Consider the following 26,146-nt stretch of genomic DNA (forward strand, 5'->3'; position numbering starts at 1 on the left):
CTGATGGACACTTCAGTTGTTTCTAAATCTTGGCTATTGTGAACTGTGCTGCAGCAAACATAGGAGTGAAGGTATCTCTTTGATATACTGATTTTCTTTCTTTTGGAGATATATATATGCAATAGTGGGAATGCTGGATCATATGGTAGCTCTATTTTTAGTTTTTTGAGGAACTGTTCTCTGTGGTGGTTGTACTAATTTACATTCCCACCAACAGTGTACAAGGGTTCCCTTTTCTCCACATCTTCATCAGTATTTGCTATTGCCTTTTTGATATAAACCATTTTAACTGGGGTGAGATGATATCTCATTGTAGTTTTGATTTGCATTTCTTTGATGATCAATGATGTTGAGCACCTTTTCATATGCCTGTTTGCCATTTTATGTCTTCTTTTGAGAAATGTCTATTCAAATATTTTGCCTATATTTTGATCAAATTATTAGATTTTGTAATACAGTTGTTTGAGCTTCTAATATATTCTGGTTATGAATTCCTTATCAGATGGGTAGTTAGCAAACATTTTCTCCCATTCTGTGGGTTGTCTTCACTTTGTTATTTGTTTCCTTTACTTTACAGAAGGTTTTTAACTTGATGTGATCCCATTTGTTGACTTTTGCTTTGGTTGCTTGTGCTTGTGGGGTATTCAAGAAATTTTTACCCAGGGCAATGTCCTGAAAATTTTCCCCAATGTTTTCTTGTAGTAGTTTCATAGTTTGAGTTCTAATATTTAAGTATTTAATCCATTTTGATTTGATTTTTTTGTATATGGTGATTTGATTTTTTATATGGGTTTTTTGTATATCATGAGAGACAGGGGTATAGTTTCATTCTTCTCCATATGGATATCCAGTTTTTCCAACACTGTTTATTGAGGAGACTGCATTTTCCCCAGTGTATATTCTTGGCATCTTTTTTGAAAATGAGTTCACTGTAGATGTATGGGTTTGTTTCTGGGCTCTCTGTTCTGTTCCATTGGGCTATGTATCTGTTTTTATGCCAGTACCATGCTGTTTTGGTTACATAGCTGTATAGTATAATAAGGTCAGGTAATGTCATTCCTCCGGTTTTGTTCTTTGTGCTCAGGATAGTTTTGGCTATTATGGGTCTTTTGTAGTTCCATAAAAATTTTAGGATTTTTTTTCTTTTTATCTAAAGAATGTCACGGAATTTTGATACAGATTGCATTGAACCTGTAAACCACTTTGAGTAGTATTGACATTTTAGTAACATTAAATCTTCTAATCCACTTTGTGTAGTATTGACATTTTAATAACATTGAATCTTCTAATCCATATGCATGTAATATCTTTCCAATTTTTGTGTATCGTCTCCAATTTCTTTCATGGTATTTTATAGTTTTCCTCGTAGAGATCTTTTACTACTTTGGTTAAATTTATTCTGAGGTATTTTATATTTTTGTAGCTACTGAAACTGGTGTTGCTTTCTTGATTTCTTTTTCAGATTCTCCACCATTGGTGTATATAAATGCTACTAACTTTTGTGTGTTTATCTGGTATCCTGCAACTTTGGAATAAGTCCAATTATTCTTGTTCACAGAGGACATAATCTTATATTTAGAAAAACCTAGAGACTCAACAAAAATCTGTTAGAATATATATTTCTTTTCATTCATTTTTAAACAAATAAGCCTTCATTTGTATCTTGCATTATTCAGTTTTGCTTCATAAAAGGTTTGCTTCATAAAAGCAAAATTATGTGAGATTTTTCATGTTTTGCCAACATGAAATATGAAAGATAGCATTCAGTATAGTTTTAAATTGCATTTTTCTCATATGTGAGACTGAACCTCTTTTCATGTATATAAAATCTATCTCCATTTCATGTTCTGCAACTGTTTTCCAATCTTTCCCCAAATTTTTGCTAGACTCTTGGTATTTTTTTCTTACTGATTTGTAGGGTTCTTTATATACTAGGAAAATTAATCCTTGCTGATATAGATATTTAGAAGGCCTATTCCACATCAAGATTTTATGTGGTGGTTGGGGGCATGTATAGGCACATTATTTAAATACATACCTACATATTCTCCTGTTTCTTCTAGTAATTTCATGGCTTTAATTTTAAAATATTAACTAAATTAATTATTAACTAAATTAAATATTTAAATATTTGACTCATTTAGAATATATTCTGACATGAGACATAAACCCAGGTTTATTTTCCTCCAGATAAAAACCCAGTAGTTCTAACCTAAATTCACTTTTTAAAAAAAATGCTCTCTTAACACTCAATTATTCTTTAACAAAATATTATGAATGTTTCCATTTCTTATAAATCTTTCTCCCCAGAATCACGGCATACTTTCATGATATATCATTCATCCTAGATTTTTAGACAGTCTAGGTCCAAGTGAGTGGAATTTCTAGAGAGGTGAATTTTGAGTCTTTATGAAGCTTTCTTTCTGAAGATTTGCATAAAATATCCTGAACATGTCAGTTTGATTTTTATTCATCATTTTATTTCAATAGCCACAGAAACTTACATTGAATTTTCATATGTAATTGCATCCCTACTGGAATGTGGCTTTTTGCTGCATTTTAAAAATGTTTGTAAATATATTTGTGTGGTGTGGTGTATGTGTGTTTGTGTGTGTGACACTCTGCCTATCTGACACTACAAGGTATATAAAGACATTGGAGACATAACTTCAGCTTCCTTGAAACACCTGCAAACCAGAATAGAGATGAAACAGACTAATTCTAAAATTAAAAGTAGAGAAATGGTATGTGCCTCAGGAACATACAAAGTGTGGAAGTTTAAAGAAAGGAAAATTCACATATGTTTGGAAGGGAGTTAAACAAGAAAAGGCTCAGGAAGGTTATATTTGAGATGGCCTCTAAGAGGTTGAGACTGGAATGGGAAAAAGCCTTCTAGGAAAAGGGAATCCTGTGTGAAAATGCTTTACAAAGGTGGGAGGAATGTTCTTCAGCAGAGAGCAGTACAATTTGATTGGAGGGAGGACATCATGTAGGAGAGGGAGAAAAGAGAGCAATGTAGAATGGGAAATGGGGGCCAGATCACTGAGGGCCTGGGCTGAAGAGTTTGCAGGTTGTGGGAAGGTTAACATTGGTGACAGGTGGTGGGTAGGAGCAACACGGTCCAAGCTCTGTGTTGTGAAAATTAAACATGAGAAAAAACATATGAGAGTATTGTCAGAAATTGGAGTCCATGTGTGAAGTTTTCAGGAAGTTGGCATTACCTGTGCACTAGGATACAATGAAGACATGGCCCTGGCCCTCTAATAGAGCTCTGCCTTTTTATGGGAGAGGCAGGATAGGACTTGTTAATAAAAATGAGGCTAAGGCCCCTTCACAGAATATAAGAGTTACTAGTATCATGATATTGAAAACAAATAAACAATAAACAACTATCAATAGCTTTGGTTTTTTCTACTTGATTTTGGTAACTTATAAGACAAGGCAAGAACACCTTGACAAAGGCCATGATTATCTGCCATTCCATTAGGCACACTGGGAGGAGAAGTTGCTTGAGGGGACAACCAGAAATAGAATTGTCCCCCTGAACCTGTCTTGGGAATAGTAGAGATATTAATGTTGACCAGAGCTTCATGTGGAGACAAGAGAATATGATTTTTAACTCAGATTCCTACCAAGATTATCTTTTTCAAATGTTCCTTAAAGACATCTAGTTACTAATGTGTTAAAATAAACATCCTATAATACACTTTATAAAAATCTTGTTAATAAATAAACTAAACCACAACCTAATCAGGTTTTCTGAAACTGGCATAATCAAATGATGGTGACCCACAAGACAGGGTGGAGGGCTGAATGGGAATGATGTTAATACTCTGCCCCATGCTCACATGCCTTCCCCACTTCCTCCTGCAAGCACTGCTATATAAATATGCTTCCTTTACCCATGACAGTTGCAGAGAACATTGATAGTAGCCCCTTTGGATGCTCTAACATTCAAAGGTCAAAGACGACATTTTAATTTAGCACATAAGCATCTGTATTCATCTCTTTTCAATTACTATAGATGAACTGGCTTTCCTGGAAAAATTAAGATATGCAATAGCAGAGCCCTTGAATAACACATAACATTTAGACTACCTTAAGAAAAATGTAGATAGGGCTTCTAACCTAAGTAGTGCAAGAGCAAGCCACATTTCTCTTTTCACCATGTCACCTATTAGAACATCAGCCTGGAGATAGTAATATACAAATAAAGATGTTTAAAAAGTGAAGGCTATGACTTCTAGAATAAGAAAGCATCATAGAAAAACATTTGATTAAAATATGTTTGACTTTGAAGCTTTCTTTAGGATTTCAATTTATAAAATTAAGAAAAGGGAAGCATTAATATATTGGTGTTTTCACATTTTTGACCTCTCTTGGTACACAGACCCTATAATTTCATAGCTATTTCGGCGTAATGACAACACTAGTTATTTTTGGTTCATGGAATTAAAAAAGAATAAGGAATAGTTTCAGGTAGAAAGATGAGCCTACCTAGAGAATAATAGGAAGGTCTGAGTGATGCCATGCAAATTACTATGCAGATTAGAGGCATGATATTTGTAGCATGTGGCATGGCAATCTATAGATGAAAAAGACAATATCAGAATCAAGTCACAGAAGCACAGAAGCTGACCATTGTTAGCCTCTTTAAGATGTTTTAAATCCAGGGTAAATTGTGTTTGCATTGCCTTTCAAAGGTCCTGATTACTCCTTCCAGGCCACAGAGGTTACTGTTGGAACTATTTGGGGCTGTCAGGTATAAAGATGGTGGGATGAGTTAACTCAATTTTCAAGGTCTTTCATGATAATTTTTGAAACTAGGTATAACTATAGCACCTGACTTACTAAATACACTTTGCTGCTGTCTTAGTCCATTTTTTGCTGCTATAACAAAATATCACAGACTAGGTAATTTATAGTGAACAGGAATCTGTTGGCTCAAAGTTGAGCTGGGAAGTCCAAGGCTGAAGATCTAGCATCTAGTGAGGGCCTCCTTGCTGTGTCCGTATGGTGAAAGGTGGACAGACAAGGGAGGGAGGGATGGGGAGCAAGGAGGAGGAGAGAGAGTGTGTGAACTTGCAAATGCACTCCTGTGATAACAACATTAATTCATTCATGAGAGCAGAGCCTTTATTGCCTAATCACCTCTCATTAGGCCCCATCTCCCAACACTGTTACATTGAGAATTAAGATTCCAACACATATGTTTTGGGGAACACATTCAAACAATAACATTCTGCCATTGGATCCCAAAACTCAGGTCTTTCTCATATTCAAAATACATTCATTCCAACCCAACTGCTCCAGTGACTTAACTCATGCCAGCAGCGATTCAAAAGTCTAACATTCAGGGTCTTATCTAAATCAGAGATGGATGAGACTCAGTGTTTTACTTATGCTGAGGCAAATTCCCTCCAGTCATAATCCTATTAAATCAAACAAGTTATCTACTTCTAAAATACAATGGTGGGAAGGCAAAGGACAGACATTTTCATTCCAAAAGAGAGCAACAGGAAAGAAGAAATGAGTAACAGGTCCCAAGTAAGTCCCATACCCAGCACAGTAAACAATATCAAATATCAAGACTAGAGAATAATCTTTTCGGACTCCATGTCCCACCCTGTGGTCACACTGAGATGGGGACTGGATCCCCAAGGCTTTGAGCAGCCCTGATGTTATGGCTTTGCTGGGCTCAGTTCATGGAGCAGATCTCACAGATTGCAGTCATGCTTGCCACTTTTCTAGGCTGGACTTCTGCACTGGTGGCTTTCCAGTTCTGCATTCTTGGGGGCAGTCCCACTCCCATGGTTCCAGTAGGCATTACCCTAGCAGGGACTCTCTGCAGCGGCTTTGCTCTTGTGACAAATATCTGTCTGAGCCCCATGGCTGTCCATAACATCCTTTGAAATCTAGGTAAAGGAAGCCATGCCCCTAGAACTCTTGCATTCTTCATGCCTGCAGAATTAGCTCCATGTGGATTGTGCACCTTCCCGAATGGTAGCCCAAACTGTACTTAGGCCCACTTAACTGATGGCTGGGGTGGTTAAGAAGTGTTGAGCCAGAAAATTGGACACAGGGCTGTAAATGCTGCAGTCCTATGGGTGCCTCTCTGAAAACCTTCCCTAAGGGTTCTAGCTTGCCTTTAAGATCTCTGAAATGTTTTCAGAGTCATTCTCCCACTGTCGTGATGAATAGGATCTGGCTGTCTTCCATCTATATTAATTTATTTAGCAAACAGTGGCTTGTTCTCCTAAATATGACTTTTCATTCTTTACATGTTCCGGCCGTGAATTTTTAAAATCTTTCCATTCCACTTCCATTTTAATTATAAATTCCATCTTCAAATAACTTCTATCCTCTCTCATTTTTCTATATGCGGTTAAAAGAAGCCACACAGCACCCTAAATGCTTTGCTGCTTAGAAACTTCTACCAGATATTCTGGTTCATTGCTCTTAAGTTCTGCTTTTCTAAAGCCCTCAGGCATGGATGTAATTCAGTCAAGTTCTTTGCCACTCTGTAACAGTGATGGCTCTTTCTCCAGATTCCAATACTTTGCTCCTCATTTTCATCTAACACCTCATCAGAATGGTATTTATTGTCTGTATTTCTACCAGCACTCTATTCAGGACCACTTAAAGAATCTCTAACAAGATTCAGACTTTCCCTCCAACTCTTCTTCTGAGCCCTCAAAAGAGCCTTCTGAGAAATGCTCTTAATGCTCCATTCACAGTAATAAAGAGTTTTGCTAGCATTGACTTCAAAACTGTCTCAGCCTCCACCCATTACCCAGTTCCGAAGCTGCTTCTACATTTTAAGGTAGTGGTTATAGAAACAGCCCCACTTCCTGGTATCATTTTTTTTTTCCTAGTCTATTTTGTGAGGCTATAACAGAATATTACAGACTGGGTAACTTATAATGAACAGAAATTTATTGGCTCACAGTCCTGGAGGCTGTGAAGTATGAAACTGAGGCAAGATTGAGGTGCCAGCATCTGGCAAGGAACCTCTTGCTCATGGTGAAACACAAAAGGTCAAGAGAGTACAAGAGAGGGGAAAAAAGGGATCGAAACTTATCCTTTTGTAACCCACTCCTGTGATAACAAACCCATTCTTATGGTAATGGCATTAATCCATTCATGAGGGTGGAGATTTCAGGACCTAATCACCTCTCATTAGGCCATACTTCCCAACACTTTTGCATTTGGGATTAAGCGTACAACATGTGCTCTGTGGCGGACACATTCAAAGCATAGTAGGTGTTCAACATTATAAATGACACAAATCAGTCCTCTCCCAATAAAATCAAAGGTGGTTTTGTGTAGGAGGATTGGCTTATAGATCCCATAGGGTACACTGCCATACAGTTAGTCAAATATTTGTACTTTTATATAACTGTTGCTGTATATGTCTGGCATGATTTCTATTTTCCCAACTCCTTCTCAGTTCTTCATCACAAAAACAACATTCTTACAGCTTGCTGTCAACACCATGTATTTTAGTCCATTAGCCATCTAAAAAGAGTGTTTTTTTTCTTCCATCTTGGCAAAGAGATCAATACTTCTAATATAATAAGTTCAGAGTTTCTTATGTGGCTCAGCCTTCATGGTTTCTATGAGATAAGAGATTGTAAAAGACTACTACTTTCTGAGACTTGATAAGATATCAGAAATTGATGGAGACAAGTTAGCTTTGGTTGGGCTCTGCACAGAGGAAAGGGGTATGAGAAAATCACAGAATAACAGAAATGGAGAAAGTTAAGTTAGAAAGCAAATGCAGGAGTGCCCTGACCAGAAGATATCAGGAGTGTTTGGGTATGAGACAGACTGATTGGGAAGGGCTGGAAATGGCCACAGATCCTACTGCATGTTAATAAGAAGAATTTCTTCTGCCATTGGTTTCATTTACCTGTGAACCAAAAGCATTTCTTTGCTTACACAATGACAAGAGGCAGAGATAAGGAAGGGAACAAGAACATAGACATCTATGTGTCTGTGTCCACCATTTACAGAGCACCCAGTATGAACCAGGCATGAGCCTTATATAATTCTATTTTCATCAATACTCTGTGAGGTGGGTATCAGTGTCACTTAGATTCTGCAGCTGAAGAAACTGAAGCTTAGAGAAGTTAAGTAAATGCCCCCAAATTTCACATCTATGGAGTGGTTACATTCATATGTTGTATATGTAACAGGTTATTATTATTAAACTCAATTCCTAGAGAGTTAGACAAAAGCAATGCCTCTTGCATACCTAAGGTGGAGACTTTCTGCAAGAAGCAGGAAGCAGGCATTCCAACACTGACCTTTGTCCAGTCCTTGAGAGCCCCTGCTTGCCACCAGCTGTGAGTGCCCATATTATAAACCAAGCATTATCCAAGTGGACCCTGGCTTTTAAACTTAAAGATGTGTGTTGAAAACAAATTGTAGAAGAGCCAGCGTTACAATAAAAAATGAGCAGTTTTGAAGCACAAAGGAAATGGTTTATGAAGGAAAACTCTATTAAAGTCATCAACTTTCTATTGCTTAAGGTCAAAAACTTACAGTACGCTGCAATACAATTTATTATATTACAAATGAGTGCCAGCAGTCATCTATTTCCTTGCTCTTGTCATGTTTCTGCCTGGGGTATTTATATTTGATCATTGTTCTCTTAATGGATTGAACTAATAAACAAGCATGTGAAAGCTATAGTACCTGCAGATCTGATATAAAAAGGAGATACAAAGTTTATCAACTGAACATTTGTTATTTTCTTTCCCAGAGTATCATAAGGGAAGTCAATTTGGCAAGCATAGTATTGATTTATGGTCAAGGATAAGGAAATCTATTTGGAAACTAAAGGCAACCCAATTAATTCCTCTTAGAAAAATACAGTCGCAAAGAGGGTAGCATAGAAAAGCCCCTCTTCTGTATGGACTTTGGGATTTTTTTTTTTTTTTTTTTTTTTGAGATAGGGTCTTTCTCTGTTCCCCACACTGGAGTACAATGTCACGATCATGGCCCACTGGCAGCCTCAACATTCCAGACTGAAGCAATCCTCCTGTCTCAGCCTCCCTAGTAGCTGGGATCACAGGCAGGTACTACCACACCAGGCTCTTTTTTTGTTTTTAGAAAGATAAGGTCTCGGCTGACTCTCTTTTCGGACTCAGCCCACCTGCACCCAGGTGAAATAAACAGCCTTGTTGCTCACACAAAGCCTGTTTGGTGGTCTCTTCACACGGATGCGAGTGAAATTTTGGTGCTGTGACTCGGATCTGGGGCCTCCCTTGGAATATCAATCCCCTGTCCTCCTGCTCTTTGTTCCATGAGAAAGATCCACCTACGACCTCTGGTCCTCAGACCAACCAGCCCAAAGAACATCTCACCAATTTTAAATCCGGTAAGCGGCCTCTTTACTCTCTTCTCCAACCTCTCTATCCCTCAACCTCTTTCTCCTTTCAATCTTGGCGCCACACTTCAATCTCTCCCTTCTCTTAATTTCAGTTCCTTTCATTTTCTGGTAGAGACGAAGGAGATGCCTTATATCGGTGGACCCAAAACTCCGGCGCCAGTCACGGACTCGGGAAGACAGTCTTCCCTTGGTGCTTAATCACGCGGGGATGCCTGCCTGATTATTCACCCATGTTTCAGAGGTGTCTGACCACGTGGGGACGCCTGCCTTGGTCCTTCACCCTTTGCAACAAGTACCGCTTTTCTTGGGGGCAAGAACCCCCTGACCCCTTCTCTCTGTGTCTCTACCACTTCTCTGCTTTTCTGGAGGGCAAGAACCCCCCAACCCCTTCTCTCCATGTCTCTATCCCTTCTCCGCTTTTCTGGGAGGCAAGAACCCCCTGACCCCTTTTCTCCGTGTCTCTACCCCTTCTCCGCTTTTATGGGGGTCAAGAACCCCCCACCCCTTCTCTCCATGTCTCTACTCTCTTTTCTCTGGGCTTGCCTCCTTCACTATGGGCAGCCTTCCATCCTCCATTCCTCCTTCTTCTCCCTTAGCCTGTGTTCTCAAGAACTTAAAACCCCTTCAACTCACACCTGACCTACATAAATGCTTTATTTTCTTCTACGATGCCGTTTGACCCCAATACAACCTCGACAGTGGTTCCAAATAGTCAGAAAACAGCACTTTTGATTTTTCCATCCTACAAGATCTAGATAATTCTTATCATAAAATAGGCAAATGGTCTGAGGTGCCTGACATCCAGGCATTCTTTTACACATTGTTCCCTCCCTAGTCTCTGTTCCCAATGTGACTCTTCCCAAATCCTCCTTCTTTCCCTCCCATCTGTCCTCTCAGTCCCAACCCCAAGCATTGCTGAGTCTTTCTAATCTTCCTTTTCTACAGACCCATCTGACTTTCCCCCTTCTCCCCAGGCTGCTCCTCACCAGGCCAAACCAGGTCCCACTTCTTCCTCAGCCTCTGCTCCCCCCACCCTATAATCCTCTTATCACCTCCCCTCCTCACACCCTGTCCAGCTTACAGTTTCATTCCACAGCTAGCCCTCCCCAACCTGCCCAGCAATTTCCTCTTAAAAAGGTGGCTGGAGCTAGTGGCATAGTCAAGGTTAATGCTCCTTTTTCTTTATCCGACCTCTCCCAAAATCAGTTAGCATTTAGGCTCTTTTTCATCAAACATGAAAAGTCCAGCCCAGTTCATGGCCTGTTTAGCAGCAACTCTGAGACGCTTTACAGCCCTAGACCCTGAAAGGTCAAAAGGCCATCTTATTCTCAATATACATTTTATTTTATTACCCAATCTGCTCCAGACATTAAATAAAGCTCCAAAAATTAAATTCTGGCCCTCAAACCCCACTACAGGACTTAATTAACCTCACCTTCAAGGTGTACAATAATAGAGTAGAGGCAGCCAAGTAGCAACATATTTCTGAGTTGCAATTCCTTGCCTCCACTGTGAGACAAACCCCAGCCACATCTCCAACACACAAGAACTTCCAAATGCCTAAACCGCGGTGGCCAGGCATTCCTCCAGGCCTGCCTCCCCCAGGAGCTTGCTACAAGTGCCAGAAATCTGGCCACCAGGCCAAGGAATGCCCGCAGCCTGGGATTCCTCCTAAGCCGTGTCCCATCTGTGCAGGACCCCACTGGAAATCAGACTGTCCAATTCACCCGGCAGCCACTCCCAGAGCCCCTGGAACTCTGGCCCAATGCTCTCTGACTCCTTCCCAGATCTTCTTGGCTTAGCGGCTGAAGACTGACGCTGCCTAATCACCTCAGAAGCTTCCTAGACCATCACAGATGCTTTAAGTAACTCTCACAGTGGAAGGTAATTCCATCCCCTTCTTAATCAATATGGAGGCTACACACTCCACATTACCTTCTTTTCAAAGGCCTGTTTCCTTTGCCTCCATAACTGTTGTGGATATTGACGGCCTGGCTTCTAAACCTCTTAAAACTCCCCAACTCTGGTGCCAACTTAGACAATACTCTTTTAAGCACTCCTTTTAATTATCCCCGCCTGCCCAGTTCCCTTATTAGGCCGAGATATTTTAACTAAATTATCTATTTCCCTGACTATTCCTGGGCTACAGCCACACCTCATTGCCACCTTTTCCCCCAGTTCAAAGCCTCCTTCACATCCTCCCCTTGTGTCTCCCCACCTTAAACCACAAGTATAGGACACCTCTACTCCCTCCTTGGTGACCGATCATCTACCCCTTACCATCTCATTAAAACCTAATCACCCTTACCCCGCCCAATGCCAATATCCCATCCTGCAGCACACTTTAAAAGGATTAAAGCCTGTTATCACTCGCCTGCTACAGCATGGCCTTTTAAAGCCCATAAACTCTCCTTACAATTCCCCCATTTTACCTGTCCTAAAACCAGACAAGCCTTACAGGTTAGTTCAGGATCTGTGCCTTATCAGCCAAATTGTTTTGTCTATCCACCCCATGGTGCCAAACCCATATACTCTCCTATCCTCAATAACTCCCTCTTCAACCCATTATTCTGCTCTGGATCTCAAACATGCTTTCTTTACTATTCCTTTGCACCCTTCATCCCAGCCTCTCTTTGCTTTCACTTGGACTAACCCTGACACCCATTAGGCTCAGCAAATTACCTGGGCTGTACTGCTGCAAGGCTTCACAGACAGCCCCCATTATTTCAGTCAAGCCCAAATTTCTTGCTCATCTGTTACATATCTTGGCATAATTCTCATAAAAGCACACGTGCTCTCCCTGCCGATCATGTCTGACTGATCTCTCAAACCCCAACACCTTCTACAAAACAACAACTCCTTTCCTTCCTAGGCATGGTTGGATACTTTTGACTTTAGATACCTGGTTTTGCCATCCTAACAAAACCATTACATAAACTCACAAAAGGAAACCTAGCTGACCCCATAGATCCTAAATCCTTTCCCCACTCCTCTTTCCGTTCCTTGAAGACAGCTTTAGAGACTGCCCCCACCCTAGCTCTCCCTGACTCATCCCAACCCTTTTCATTACCCATAGGCAAAGTGCAGGGCTATGCAGTCAGAATTATTACACAAGAACCGAGACCATGCCCTGTAGCCTTTTTATCCAAACAACTTGACCTTACTGTTTTGCCTAGCCCTCAAGTCTGCATGTGGCGGCCGCTGCTGCCCTAATACTTTTAGAGGCCCTTAAAATCACAAACTATGCTCAACTCGCTATTTACAGTTCTCATAACTTCCAAACTCTATTTTCTTCCTCACACCTGACACATATACTTTCTGCTCCCTGGCTCATTCAGCTATACTCACTCTTTGTTGAGTCTCCCACAATTACCATTGTTCCTGACGCAGATTTCATTCCAGCCTCCCACATTATTCCTGATACCACACCTGACCCCCATGGCTGTATCTCTCTGATCCACCTGACATTCACCCCATTTCCCCATGTTTCCTTCTTTCCACACCCTGATCACACTTGGTTTATTGATGGCACTTCCACCAGGCCTAATTGCCACACACCAGCAAAGGCAGGCTATGCTGTAGTACAAGCCACTAGCACACCTCTTAGAACTTCTCATTTCCTTTCCATCGTAGAAATCTATCCTCAAGGAAATAACTTCTCAGTGTTCCATCTGCTATTCTACTACTCCTCAGGGATTATTCAGGCCCCTTCCCTTCCCTACACATCAAGCTCGGGGATTTGCCCCCACCCAGGACTGGCAAATTGGCTTTACTCAACTTGCCCCAAGTCAGGAAACTAAAATACCTCTTGGTCTGGGTAGACACTTTCACTGGATAGGTAGAGGCCTTTCCCACAGGGTCTAAGAAGGCCACCATGGTCATTTCTTCCCTTCTGTCAGATATAATTCCTCAGTTTGGCCTTCCCACCTCTATACAGTCCTATAACAGACTGGCCTTTATTAGTCAAATCACCCAAGCAGTTTGTCAGGCTCTTAGTACTCAGTGAACTAATGGTCTTTTAAAAACACAGCTCACCAAGCTCAGCCACCAACTTAAAAAAAGGACTGGACAATACTTTTACCACTTGCGCTTCTCAGAATTCGGGCCTGTCCTTGGAATGCTACAGGGTACAGTCCATTTGAGCTCCTGTATAGACACTCCTTTTTATTAGGCCCTAGTCTCATTCCAGACACCAGACCAACTTGGACTGCGCCACCCCCCCACCCAAAAAAAAAAAAAAAAAACTTGTCATCCCTACTATCTTCTATCTGGTCATACTCCTATTCACTATTCTCAACTACTCATAAATGCCCTGCTCTTGTTTACACTGCCGGTTTACACTATTTCTCCAAGCCATCACAGCTGATATCTCCTGGTGCTATCCCCAAACTGCCACTCTTAACTCCCTCTTAAAGTAAATAAATAATCTTTGCTGGCAGGGCTATGCTGAACCTCCTTAGGCACTCTCTAGTTAGATGTCCTGGGTCCTCCCAATTCTTAGTCCTTTAATACCTGCTTTTCTTCTTGTCTTATTCCGTTCTTTTTTCAATTCATACAAAACCATATCCAGGCCATCACCAATAATTCTATATGACAAATGTTTCTTCTAACAACCCCACAATATCACCCCTTACCACAAAATCTTCCTTCAGCTTAATCTCTCCCGCTGTAAGTTCCCATGCTGCCCCAATCCCACTCGAAGCAGCCCTGAGAAACATCGCCCATTATCTCTCCATACCACCCCCAAAAATTTTCCCCACCCCAACACTTGAACATTATTGTGTTTTATTTTTCTTATTAATATAAGAAGACAGGAATGTCAGGCCTCTGAGCCCAAGCTAAGCCATCTTATCCCCTGTGACCTGCACGTATACATCCAGATGGCCTGAAGTAACTGAAGAATAACAAAAGTGATATTTAAATGGCCTGTTCCTGCCTTAACTGATGACATTCCACCACAAAAGAAGTGAAAATGGCCGGTCCTTGCCTTAAGTGATGACATTACCTTGTGAAATTCCTTCTCCTGACTCATTCTGGCTCAAAAATTCCCCCACTGAGAACATTGTGACCCCCACTCCTGCCCATCAGAGAACAACTCCCCTTTGACTGTAATTTTCCTTTACCTACCCAAATCTTATAAAACGGCCCCACCCCTGTCTTCCTTCTCTGACTCTCTTTTCGGACTCAGCCCACCTGCACCCAGGTGAAATAAACAGCCTTGTTGCTCACAAAAAAAAAGAAAGAAAGATAAGGTCTCACTATGTTGCCCAGGCTGTTCTTGAACTCCTGATCACAAGTGGTCCTCCTACCTCAACCTCCCAAAGTGCTGGGGATTACAGGCATGAGCCACTGCAGCCAGCCCTGACTTCGGTATCTTTTTGATACCAAAATTCTATTCCAGAAAATTATACTTCAGGGAGGATTAGATTCTGTCATTTTCATAATACATCAAAATCAGAAATGAACTTATCTTAATCACTTTATGGGATATACATGATAGACCTTTGATGACTGGGGCTCTGATTGTCATCAAAGATTGAACCTACAGAGCTCAAGCAGGGGTGCCTCATCAAGGCAGGGATATAGATTGGTGAGATTAATTTTAAAGAATCAGTGGAGCCAGAACACACAAAGTAACTGTTTAATAATTATTTGAGTGCATGAAAGAATGGAAAGAAAAACAAAGAACAAAATTGGTGGTCCCCATGGTCAGGATTCATACTCCTGGCCTATGATTCTAGAATAGAGCAATCATTTTATATGAAGATTTTAATATATGAACTCATTCTATTTTGGGGATCATATTCTGGTTTACCACCTATCTTAGCTGACAGAATTTAGTTTTGGTGAAATAATGTCAGGGATCATCCACTTTAGTTCCCATATTTTATAGAGGAAAAAATTGAGGCTCATAGAGTAAGGTTATAACCATAATTAAAGGCAGAGATAGGGTTAGACTTAAAGTTTCCTAAGATTCTCTTCAGCACATAGTCTGATTTTCCATTAGTATAAACCCAGAGATCAGGATCAAGAACATTTTAGTTTACTGACTTCTCTTTCAACTATATTTGTACCATGTATTAACTTATTTATTTTTAAAGTATTTATTGAACATCTACTGTATGCCAAGTTCTGTGCCAGGCACTGGAAATACAGCATTAAATGAGGCAGCTATTGGCTTTGCACCCATAGGCCTTAGAGTCTAATGGAAGGTGAGCACTAAATAAGTAATTACAAATCAAAAGTCTTCTTTGAAAAGGGGAGTTTTTCAGGTCAGGCATTACTTCTGCTTTCTAAACAAGAAAACTGAATGGCCCAAGAGGCTCTTATACAGACGTAGGAGCAAGAATCTGGAACTTTGACTCTCAATTCAAGACTCTTACCATTTCATAATTATCTTTACAGTATGTAAAGAACCTTATTTGTTTATTTCTAATGTATACACTATGATGAAATCTTTTGTTTTGCATGCAAAATATTCATCTTTATTTCTCATGATAGCAACAAGAATTGCCTTTCCAAAGTCAGCTTTCCACTTTTCTTATCCGGCATGTGTGTGTGTGCGCATATGCATGTGTGTGCGTGTACGCATGTGTGTGCATGTGTATACTTGGGGGAAGCATAAACTCCATCTGGCCGGAGTGTTTGGTTCAGAAGTGAGCACTCAGTCCCTGCTGGTCCATCTAAAGCTGCTGTGAAGGGGAAATTTTCTCCTGTTGGATGTGAAGTGAGAAGACTGGAAGACTGGAGCTGTGGGGTCATTACAGGGAAGAACCTGCCTGAGAGTGAAGCCAACACTCAGGAAAGTGGAGTCAACAGGGCCTCTAAAGGCAGCAATACATAGATCTTGAAATGTTCACTTATGGAAGTGAATAAATATCCATTTTTTGTTTAAACCATATTGGCTTGGGTTTTCTGATCCTTCCAGCAGAAAGAATCCCTACCGATACCCCAACTATACAACCAGGTATTTATCAGATGCATTTTAATACATCCAGACTCCAGATTAAGCATCCCTGGTTTACATAGTTTGTAATTCAGGGAGATTTGCTGGGCTTGGTTTTTCCAGCACAAGTAATTAATGTGACTCCCACAAGGATGATCCAGTGTAACTGCCTGAGGGGTACGGAAAGATTTTTGGATCACGAATACTAGTCCTTCTCTCTTTCTTGGGTTTTTCATCAATCACTTCCAATAATTAGATGAAGGTTTGCCAGGTTTGAAGTGCATCAAAATCACCTAGGTGCTGTGATGTGCTTGGACCACACTTTGAGGACACTGATATGGGAGCAAATGAATTTGATCACCTCCTCCCCGCATAACGGCAAAGCCACTGTTGGAATTTAGTGTATGCAACTGACAAAATAAACTTCAGGCTCAACAGAGTAGCTTCTGAGACTTGATTTTCAAATTCCTCGGTGCAAATAAGGATTTATGAAGCTGAATTTTGGACTGTCACTACATCTGTTACTGGGTTTGAAAACTGAAAATGTATAGAAAGTTCTCCGCCACCTTGAGAGCAAGAGGAAAGGTCTTTGTCTGGTATGAGAGCTCACCTTATGGGGACAAGACCCTCTGTCCTCCATAAGGCTAAAGAGAAGGTAGCTGAGAGGACAGATACTGAGGGGGCTTTGAACCAGAGCTTTCAAAGACAAATTGTGGCACCATATCCATTACCAATAGGCCCTCAGTAGGGCCTATTGTGAGCAACTTTTCAGAATGAAGTAAAATGGAGCTGTCCAGCTTCAGGGGAGTCCAAAGGCTGTTTGAAAGTTTCTGAGAAGGTGAGAAACATGCAGGACTTCACAGAAACAGCCTTGGGAAGTTACCACTGAGGGAAGTCGCTACTGCAGTTTCTCAGTAAAAAGAATAGAAGCCACAGCTCAGAGCTTCAGACAGCAGTTGCTGACGGTCACCACAAACATTTATGAAGCATTGACCATGCACAAGGCTGTTACTAGGCATTGCAGGAGGTGGATGCCTGGAAAAGGTGGACAAACTCCTATACCAGAAGATCTTTTGGTTTGGAAGGAGAGAAAAGGTGGGTACCCAGAAAACAGTGAAACAAGAGTAAGCATCAACATGAGGAGAACAAATAAAGTACCATGAAAAAGCTGAGATGCAGGAGAGGGCACTGGTAACTAGAGAGCCCAGGCCTGTTTGTGGACAGGCAAGGAGAACAAACTACAGAGAAGAGCAGTGGAAATGTCCCCTGAAATCTGACAGCGAATGGCCTCAGTTTCCAGACTGGCCACTGGGGATGCCTTGAAGACATCTAAGCAGGGAAGGTGATGGGCAAAGCCGGGTTCAGAACGGTTAATCCTGTCCTAAGGTTTCTGAGTTTCTAAGAAATGGAATGAATCTATGCCCAAGGGTTAGAAAGGACCTTCAAATGAAGACATTTCTTCCACTAAAGAATGAGGAAAACACAGGTGACCTAGCACATTCCAGATCAGCTCTCAAGAATGAGATTTTAAATTTTGATTGCAGTTCTCAGAATATCCATCTGCATGCCAGTATTTTTCTAAATGACAAATGATCATTCCCTGGACTCAGCAACCAATCTCTGGAGACCTTACCTCCAAAAATACATGTGTGAGATGGTACATGTCCAGGTTGTTCCCCGCAGTATCCCTTGAAATAACAAATATTGGAAATAGCCCAAATATCCAATAGCAAATTGATGGAATCTATTATTGTATATACCTACAATGAAACATTATGTCCCTATAAAACAGAATGATAAATCTTTCCATGTTCTTAAAAAATGAGATGCTGCCAACCGGAGGGTATGGGGAAGTTTTGCAGAACAGTGTGCTTCCTTCTATGTAAAGAAAGAAAAAAGAAGCATATCTATGCATATTTTGTTGCATGTTTAAAAACCAGGCAGGGAGGAAATTGGGAAGATGTTGGTCAAAACATAAAAATTTTCTGTTAGATAGTGGAAATAAGTTTAAGAGATCTATTGCACAACATGGTGACACAGTAAATAACACTATATTGTATTCTTGAAAATTACTAAAAGAGTATATTTAAAGTGTTCTTTCCACAAAAAACGTAGTATGTGAGGTCACGTATATGTTAATTAGCTCAATTTAGCCATCCCACAATGTATACGCATTTCAAAACATTGTGCTATACATGAGAAATATGTTTTTTGTCAATTAAGATTGTTTAATTTTTTTTATTATTATACTTTAAGTTTTAGGGTACATGTGCACATTGTGCAGGTTAGTTACATACGTATACATGTGCCGTGCTGGTGCGCTGCACCCACTAACTCATCATCTAGCATTAAGTGTATCTCCCAATGCTATCCCCCCCACCCACCCCACAACAGTCCCCAGAGTGTGATGTTCCGCTTCCTGTGTCCATGTGATCTCATTGTTCAGTTCCCACCTATGAGTGAGAATATGCAGTGTTTGGTTTTTTGTTCTTGTGATGGTTTACTGAGAATGATGGTTTCCAATTTCATCCATGTCCCTACAAAGGACATGAACTCATCATTTTTTATGGCTGCATAGTATTCCGTGGTGTATATGTGCCACATTTTCTTAATCCAGTCTATCATTGTTGGACATTTGGGATTGTTTAATTTTTTAATGTAAACAAAAAGCCAGAGAGATACATAGAAAACGACTTAAAAATGGTTGCTATCTAAGGGAGGAGGATGTGAACTTGAAGGAGGAGAGATAGGAGTGGGAATGAATCTTTTTATTCTAATCCTCAACTACATTTGAAATATGTGAGGGCATTATATAGTCAACATATTAAGTGTTTTATCAGATGCCAGTGAGCAGAACACATCTGGTATCAGACAAAGCTGATACCAAAGATACCCATGGAGGTATAAGTTCTCCTGCAGCAGAACTCATACCTCCACGGAGGCCTTGGGAGTTATAAGCTGCAATGTGCCCAGTTAGCAAGACACCATCATCATGACGACCCATTTCCTATACCCAGTCCTCCTGGCAGAAGAGAGCAGATAATCCAGCACTGGCCAGTTCCCAGAGCCCTGTGGGTACCTGTGTGCAGAGTATAAGGCTTCTACTTTCCAGCAAACATCCCATTTTACAAATCTTACCTGACACAAGGGTGACGACTTTCATTAGTTTCATCATCAGCAATTCAGGAGTTGCCTCCTTGTTCACCCTTGTAGATATCACCAATACCTTTTTTGCCACTCAACTTTTTCACTGTGGAGGTGTGTGTGTATGTGTGTGTGTGTGCGTGCATCCATGCATGTGTGTTTGTGTATGCACTTGTTCTTGGCTGTGGAAGAAAGTAGACCATAATGGCTAAAAAACAGAGGATTTAGGCCAGGTGCAGTGTCTCAGGCCTGTAATCCCAGCATTTTGAGAGGCTGAGGCAGGAGGATTGCCTGAGACTAGGTGATAAATACCAGCCTGGGAAACAGCAAAATCTCATCTCTACAAAAAATTAAAAGAAAAAATAGAGGATTTAGTAGGACAAATATAGCTTCAGAACCTAATCTGGCACGTAGCAGCATGGCCTTGAAAAGGTTACTTCACTTACATAGCCCAGTTTCCTCACCCAGAAAATGAAGTTGTTTTATAAAATAAAAGATAAAATATTTTTAAAGCATTAGCTCTGTTTCTGGCACATAGAAAGAACTCAAAAAAGTTGTTACTGTTGATGATGATGATGACCTTCATCTCCTGGGTGTGAAACTTCTGATATAGAATAACCTGGAAGCTTTTGATAGAAAACATATTGAACAACATTTACCAGCTTGTTTACATCAGTTGCATTAAAGACCCATGGAATCTCCTTCAAGAGTTCCATGGAAACTTCTTTCATTTCCTTGAAATAATCTATCTGAAACCAAGAGGTGCTAGCTTCTTCATGTATTTCTTTCCCTAATTCTAACCATATATTTGTTTATATTTGTAGCCAGAGTGGCTGGCAGTCATTTAAGCTGCATTAGGCTCCTTTGTTGTAACCTCCTCCTCTAATTAAGGCCTGTAATTGCCCAGCAAGGACAAATTGGTTCAGCTTCTGCTGGGAGTACAGCCACAAGACAGACTCGGCATCTTCCTATCTTTATAGTCTTTAAACAGGTTCACAGCACATGCCCCACAAAAAACAAAAGCAGGTGCCACTGCTGCTCATATGGCCTCGGGACTGGCTCCTAGAAGGAAGCTGCTGCTCTGTTCAGGTTCACAAGGACAGATTTCTGTAGGAAAGCGGTGACTGTTCAGGGCATTCTCTCTCTTTACCTGTCTTCCTGCTTTCCTTTGTTTCCCAGTAATAATAAATAATTTTCCTAATAAACCTAAAAGTACTTACTACTAATATGTCCATTTTAAAAGCTTAGTCTTTATTTTAAAGAGGAGACAACTTCATCTGAAAGACATTAAGGGACGTATCCAACAATGATTCAGATAATGGTGAACTGGGTTGCAAAACAGGTTTGTCTGACTCTGGAGCCTGTGTTCTGAGCTACCTCGTGTTATTACCTCCCATTTCGAAGGTGCTTGGTAGGCTAATTGCCTTATACAGTTTGAGAGGGACACATCATTGGACATTCTCCCTCTTTCCCATTTCACTGACAAACAGAAAAACCTCACTGCTTGGGCTGATTGGAATGGGAATGTTGGAGAAGAGGCTTATTAATGGCCCAGGGTTATTCTCAGGTTTCAGTAATGCAGGGGTCATCCAACTCAAAACCATCGTATGCTATAATAACCACCCCTTTCCAGGGTATTATTCAGTATTCAAAGTAGAGTTCAGGGGTAAAGAGTGTTTGACAGAAAATCAGCATGGCATCCGCACAGGAAAAATGAAGAATCTTCACTTGCCCTAATTCTAATACATCTTCTAGTGAACCTAATTTGTACTCAAGGCTTCCCTATTGACTATGTAAATGGGATTAATGACATGATACCAGTAGAGAACAAAAAGTACTTAAGGAACTGCTTTGGCCAGATGATACATTATTAGTAGTAATAAGGGGTGGAATTACTTGGTATTTATATGGCCCTTTATGTGCAGAGATTATCTGTTGGCTTTCTTGTGCACATATTGTAACCCTAATGGTCATTTTGTGCTCTCCTATTTGTCATGCTTGTATGTATTTGCAACATTTACACATTTGTGATACAAAGTAAAATTAACACTCCTGAAAGCCTGCAGCTGCCTGCCCTGTGTAGTTTGGTCCATCCTTTATTCATAGAACACTTGCCGCCCCTCTGCTGAAAATCCTAAATCCAAGTCTTTTTGACCACGAAAGGCCTCTGCAGGCTGTTTGGGGTTATAACCCACAGGATCAGTAGTCTGCTGGTAGGGAAGAATTTAATGATGCTCTGGTGTTGTTTGGCTCACTTAGGAACCTTCTACTTGGGGCAGTTTCTCTGTTTCTAGCTGCAAATTCTCTTCTAGGTTTTATTTCCATAGTCATTCAATGCCTCTAAATTGGGTTAGTCTGAAGATGACTGAGATTTATTTAACCAAATCTTGACTGCAGGTTTATCTGGGATAATGCAGAATAAATTCAGATTTGCTGTAAATAATATTGTTCCACCACTCTCCATTGTAAATCCATTTCTGACACCTCTATTTCTGTTTTGTGAGTTGCATGGTGATGACTATAATCAAAAGAGAATTTATTGAGTATTTAGATGGGAAGCACTTAGCTAAGTACTTCACTTGCATATTCACATTACTCCTCACAAGAACCCTAGGAGGTAGGTATTATTATTATTCTTCCCATTTTACAGAGGCAGGAGCTGAGGCCCACCTCACACAGCTGACCAGTGCTGCACCTGATGTTCACACCCACGCCGGCCAACTGTACACCATGCGCTTGTAGCCATTGTGCAGCTTTCATTTGCTTCAGATTTCTGAAGAGTTGTGAGCTGAGAGAATTTTGTGCAGGTTTTTGAAAACAACTGTCCACAGTTTAGTTTCATATATGGTCTACTTAGGAAACCTCTGTGATCTCAAATGGCCTTGACCCTGAAAGCTAAAAGTGAGGGAATTACTCTCAGCCCTCATGCTCCTCTGTCTTTCTTTTCTTTTTTTCTTTATACATATTTTTACTCCTCTCATGTAGGAAAGTGACCTAAGATACTGACACACTGGGTCTTGGTCACATAATGTGATTCCTCTGTCAAGTGACACTAAAATAGATAATTGTGTGTGAGGATTTAAGGTAAACGAATGTTTCTTAGGTGGTAGCATTTTAAATCAAAGCAAGAACAGTTAACAGGTGTCACATTCTTCCTCAGTTCCAGGCACCACACTAAGTTCTCCCCATCCTATCCCATTCAAACCTCACACAACCTTACACAACAGATCATTGATCCCATTTTAGTAATAGAGAAATGGTAAGTGATTGGCCTCATGTGTCACAGCAGGTAAATAAAGGAAGTAGGTTCAAACTCTGGTCTGTTTCTTCCTAAAACTCTACCTAACCTTTGTGGTCCACCTGATGGAAGGCTTTGCTGTAGGTGAGAAAGCCTCCTCTGTGACAGGCAGCCAGAGGCTCTGACCACTCCACCTGCACACAAACTGCCTCTGACAAGGAATTAGCTGGGATCTTCCTTCAATCCTAGGGTGATGATGTTTCCTTTCCATCTGTGGTGGGAAATTTCCAGGTGGCCATGGGTGAAAATGAGGGTGATTCCTGAACACTGGCTGTGGCTGAGGGATCAACCCAGCAAAGCCTCAGATCCAGCTCTCCTTTGGACAGAATTAACCTTCTTTCCTTTTCCATGCTCAGTAGGAGAGGAGCAAGGATCCTACATGAGGAAGAAAGGAGGACCCACTTATTGAGGACCCACAGGATATACATTATATGCCAGGCCCTTTTAGGTTTATCTCAAGGACCATTCATTCCTTTTTTTAATTTAACAGAGATCTATAGACTAAGTGCTATTTGGGGAAAGCATATGATTGGAAAAGAAACCACAGAGAATTCATTTGGCTTGGCCTTTTGACTTTTGCATCATCTTCACCAGATAGAGCATTAGATCAAAGCCTGCGTGATGAATAGTTTTATGTGTCAACTTGGCTGACTTATAGAACCCAGTTACTTAATCAAACACTACTCAGTGTTGTTCTGTTATTTTTTAGATGTGATTAACATCTACAATCAGTTTATTTTAAGTAAAGAAGATTACCCTCAATAATGTAGGTGGGCCTCATCCAACCAGTTGAAGGCCTTAAAAAGAAAAGCCGAGGTTTACCAGAGAAGTGATTCTGCTTCAAGACTGCAACATTAACCCCTGCCTGGGTTTTAAGCCTGCCAGCCTGCCTTACAGGTTTCAGATTTGCCAGTTCCCACCATCACAGGAGCCAATTTCTTGAAAATCTATCTATCTATCTATCTTTCAAATCTATAGTGTCATCTGTTTCAGCCTGAGACTTTAAAAACTCTGGAAAGTATACGAATGGGAGCTGCCAACTCTGGGAACAACACTGTTGCCTCTGTTTTCTCTTGGATGATATTCTTTCATTCTTAGCATTCCCCAAAGGTCTCTTTAGATGTCACTGGCACCTGACTCAGGAGATGAGAGACCACATGGTTCTGAGTTCTTTCATTTCTAACTCTATTGAAAGTTTAGAAAAGAAACTGCGGTTGAGCAGTTGTCACAATGACCTGCAGTTCTGTGTCACCCAAATAATATGGGACCTTCAAGAGGAGAGGTGATGGCCCACAATGAATGTCTCCATTCCACTTCTAATGAAGATGTGGTGCCCATCATCACTTTGCTGTCTTCCATGCCAAACACCAATTGGAAAGGTCTATGACATTTTTCAAGGACTTAGACTGCTACCATTTGTAGCATTGAGTCAAATTTAACTGGTTTCTCTCTGGCAATTTTAAAGTCCATCAGGTCCTGGGGAGAGATCATCCAAAAGGCCTGAAGATGAGATGATTTGCCTCTCTTCAAAGACAAAATAGTGAAAAAATTCAGCAGATGATTGTTTAGCAGGTTAAAGCTCATAGATCTGTCGGCAAAATTTACTGTCCATGTACATGAAATTAAGCAAGGCTTTTTTTCCCCCTTACCTCCAACGTCATTTTGAATTACGTACTCTATATTATAGATAAATCAGCTGCTTGTTGGCTGGTAGCCAAGCTTTTGGAAGACAGAAGGTGGTTTTATTTTTATTTCAACCTACTTCTGATTCACAGATTAGGGTGACATATAGTAAGGCATCAGAGTTTTTAAGATAATCTGTAATCAAGAAGTCAAATTACTTTCAATTATGCCCAATGAGATATAATTGGTGATATTGACAACCCTTGGATTGCATTGATTTTCTTATCCAAGCTGAAAATCTTGGTAACACTTCTCATAGCACTACTCTATTAATTACAGAAAATTCTTACTTCCCTTCTGTTTCTCAAACGTTATACTTTTGCTGTGGCTTTGCCATTACCCAAAGCATCTTAGGATGCTCCCCAAGGAAAATGGTCTGTCCTGACCCTTATAGTAACCTACAGAGATGAGACCTTTTTTCAGGTGGAGTGATGCTGGATAAGAGAATGTTTGTAGGAGTGAATCCATGTGTGCTAAGAAGCGCAAGATGCTTGTTTATCTCAAATCATCAGAGCAGGAAAAGCTAAGTTGGTGACAACCATGAATGCCTTTTTTGATTACACTAGACTTGGAAACCAAATGATGTTCCCCGAGATGCTGCAAATTGGTATTTACACATTATAGTGGGGACATAGAGGGAGGCATAATGTAATCAGAATACTACAGTGGGGAAAGTTATGCTTCAGCAGGTCTGGTGGTGCTTCAAGGCCTCTACAAATAGATGATGCCTCTCCAAGGCCAGTAAGAGGTTTATGGAGGCACAAAACAGAGCGATTGTAACTCACCTCAGACAACTAGAAAATTGTCCAAAATAAGAAGCTTTTTTCTCTGAGGCTTGGAGAAAGGCCAGGTATTTTCTCCCAGGAGAAGTGATGGTGAGGAGGATCTTCCACATAAATAATTTCCCATCTTTATAAATCTTTATAAACCTTTCCAGAAGGAATCTATAATTTAGAGGTCAGCTCAGCAGAGGAAGAATACATTTCTTTATGGAAGAGAAACTTGGTCTGCAAGCTACACTTGGATCAAGGTAGGGGAATGAGAGATCTCCATTTTTCTGTTCCTCAAATTTAAAGATACAGAAACCAGTCTCAAGGGGGTCTGGGTAGGGATGTGTTTTCAACAGTCAGTCAACCACCATTTTTGTACCAGACAGGTAGAACATGTAGATATTCAAGAAACTGTTTCTGTCCAACACTGAACGCTCTCTTTTCATCTCCCATAGCCATTGTTCCGATTTTCATTGTCTCTTATCCTGTATATTCATTACCCTCCTAAATTTGTCCTTGATCTTCATGAGGCACCTTCCTGGTCTTTGCCAGACAGAGATATTTTTCAAAATCACAAAAGATGAGAGGTCTTCGAAGGGAGGATGGTTAAGAATTTGGACTCACAGTTAGATAACCAGGGTTCAAATCCCGCTCCCAGTTATGTTCTTAAAGGATGGCGTTGGTCAAGCTGATTTTTTCTATAACTGAGTTTCCTCTTCCTCGATCTGTGAGTAACAATAGTACTCTCTCATAGGCCTGGAGTAGCACAGGTAAGTAGTGTATGTAGAACAATGGTTCCTGGCGCCTGGTAAATGCACACTAATTACTATATGTTATTATAAAGTCACTCACCAGGTTAAAATACTCCTGTGGACTTCAACTGCCTCACAAATTCATTCAATTCCTGA

This window comes from Pan paniscus, chromosome 8, assembly GCF_029289425.2.
Source record: "Pan paniscus chromosome 8, NHGRI_mPanPan1-v2.0_pri, whole genome shotgun sequence".
Taxonomy (NCBI): Eukaryota; Metazoa; Chordata; class Mammalia; order Primates; family Hominidae; genus Pan; species Pan paniscus.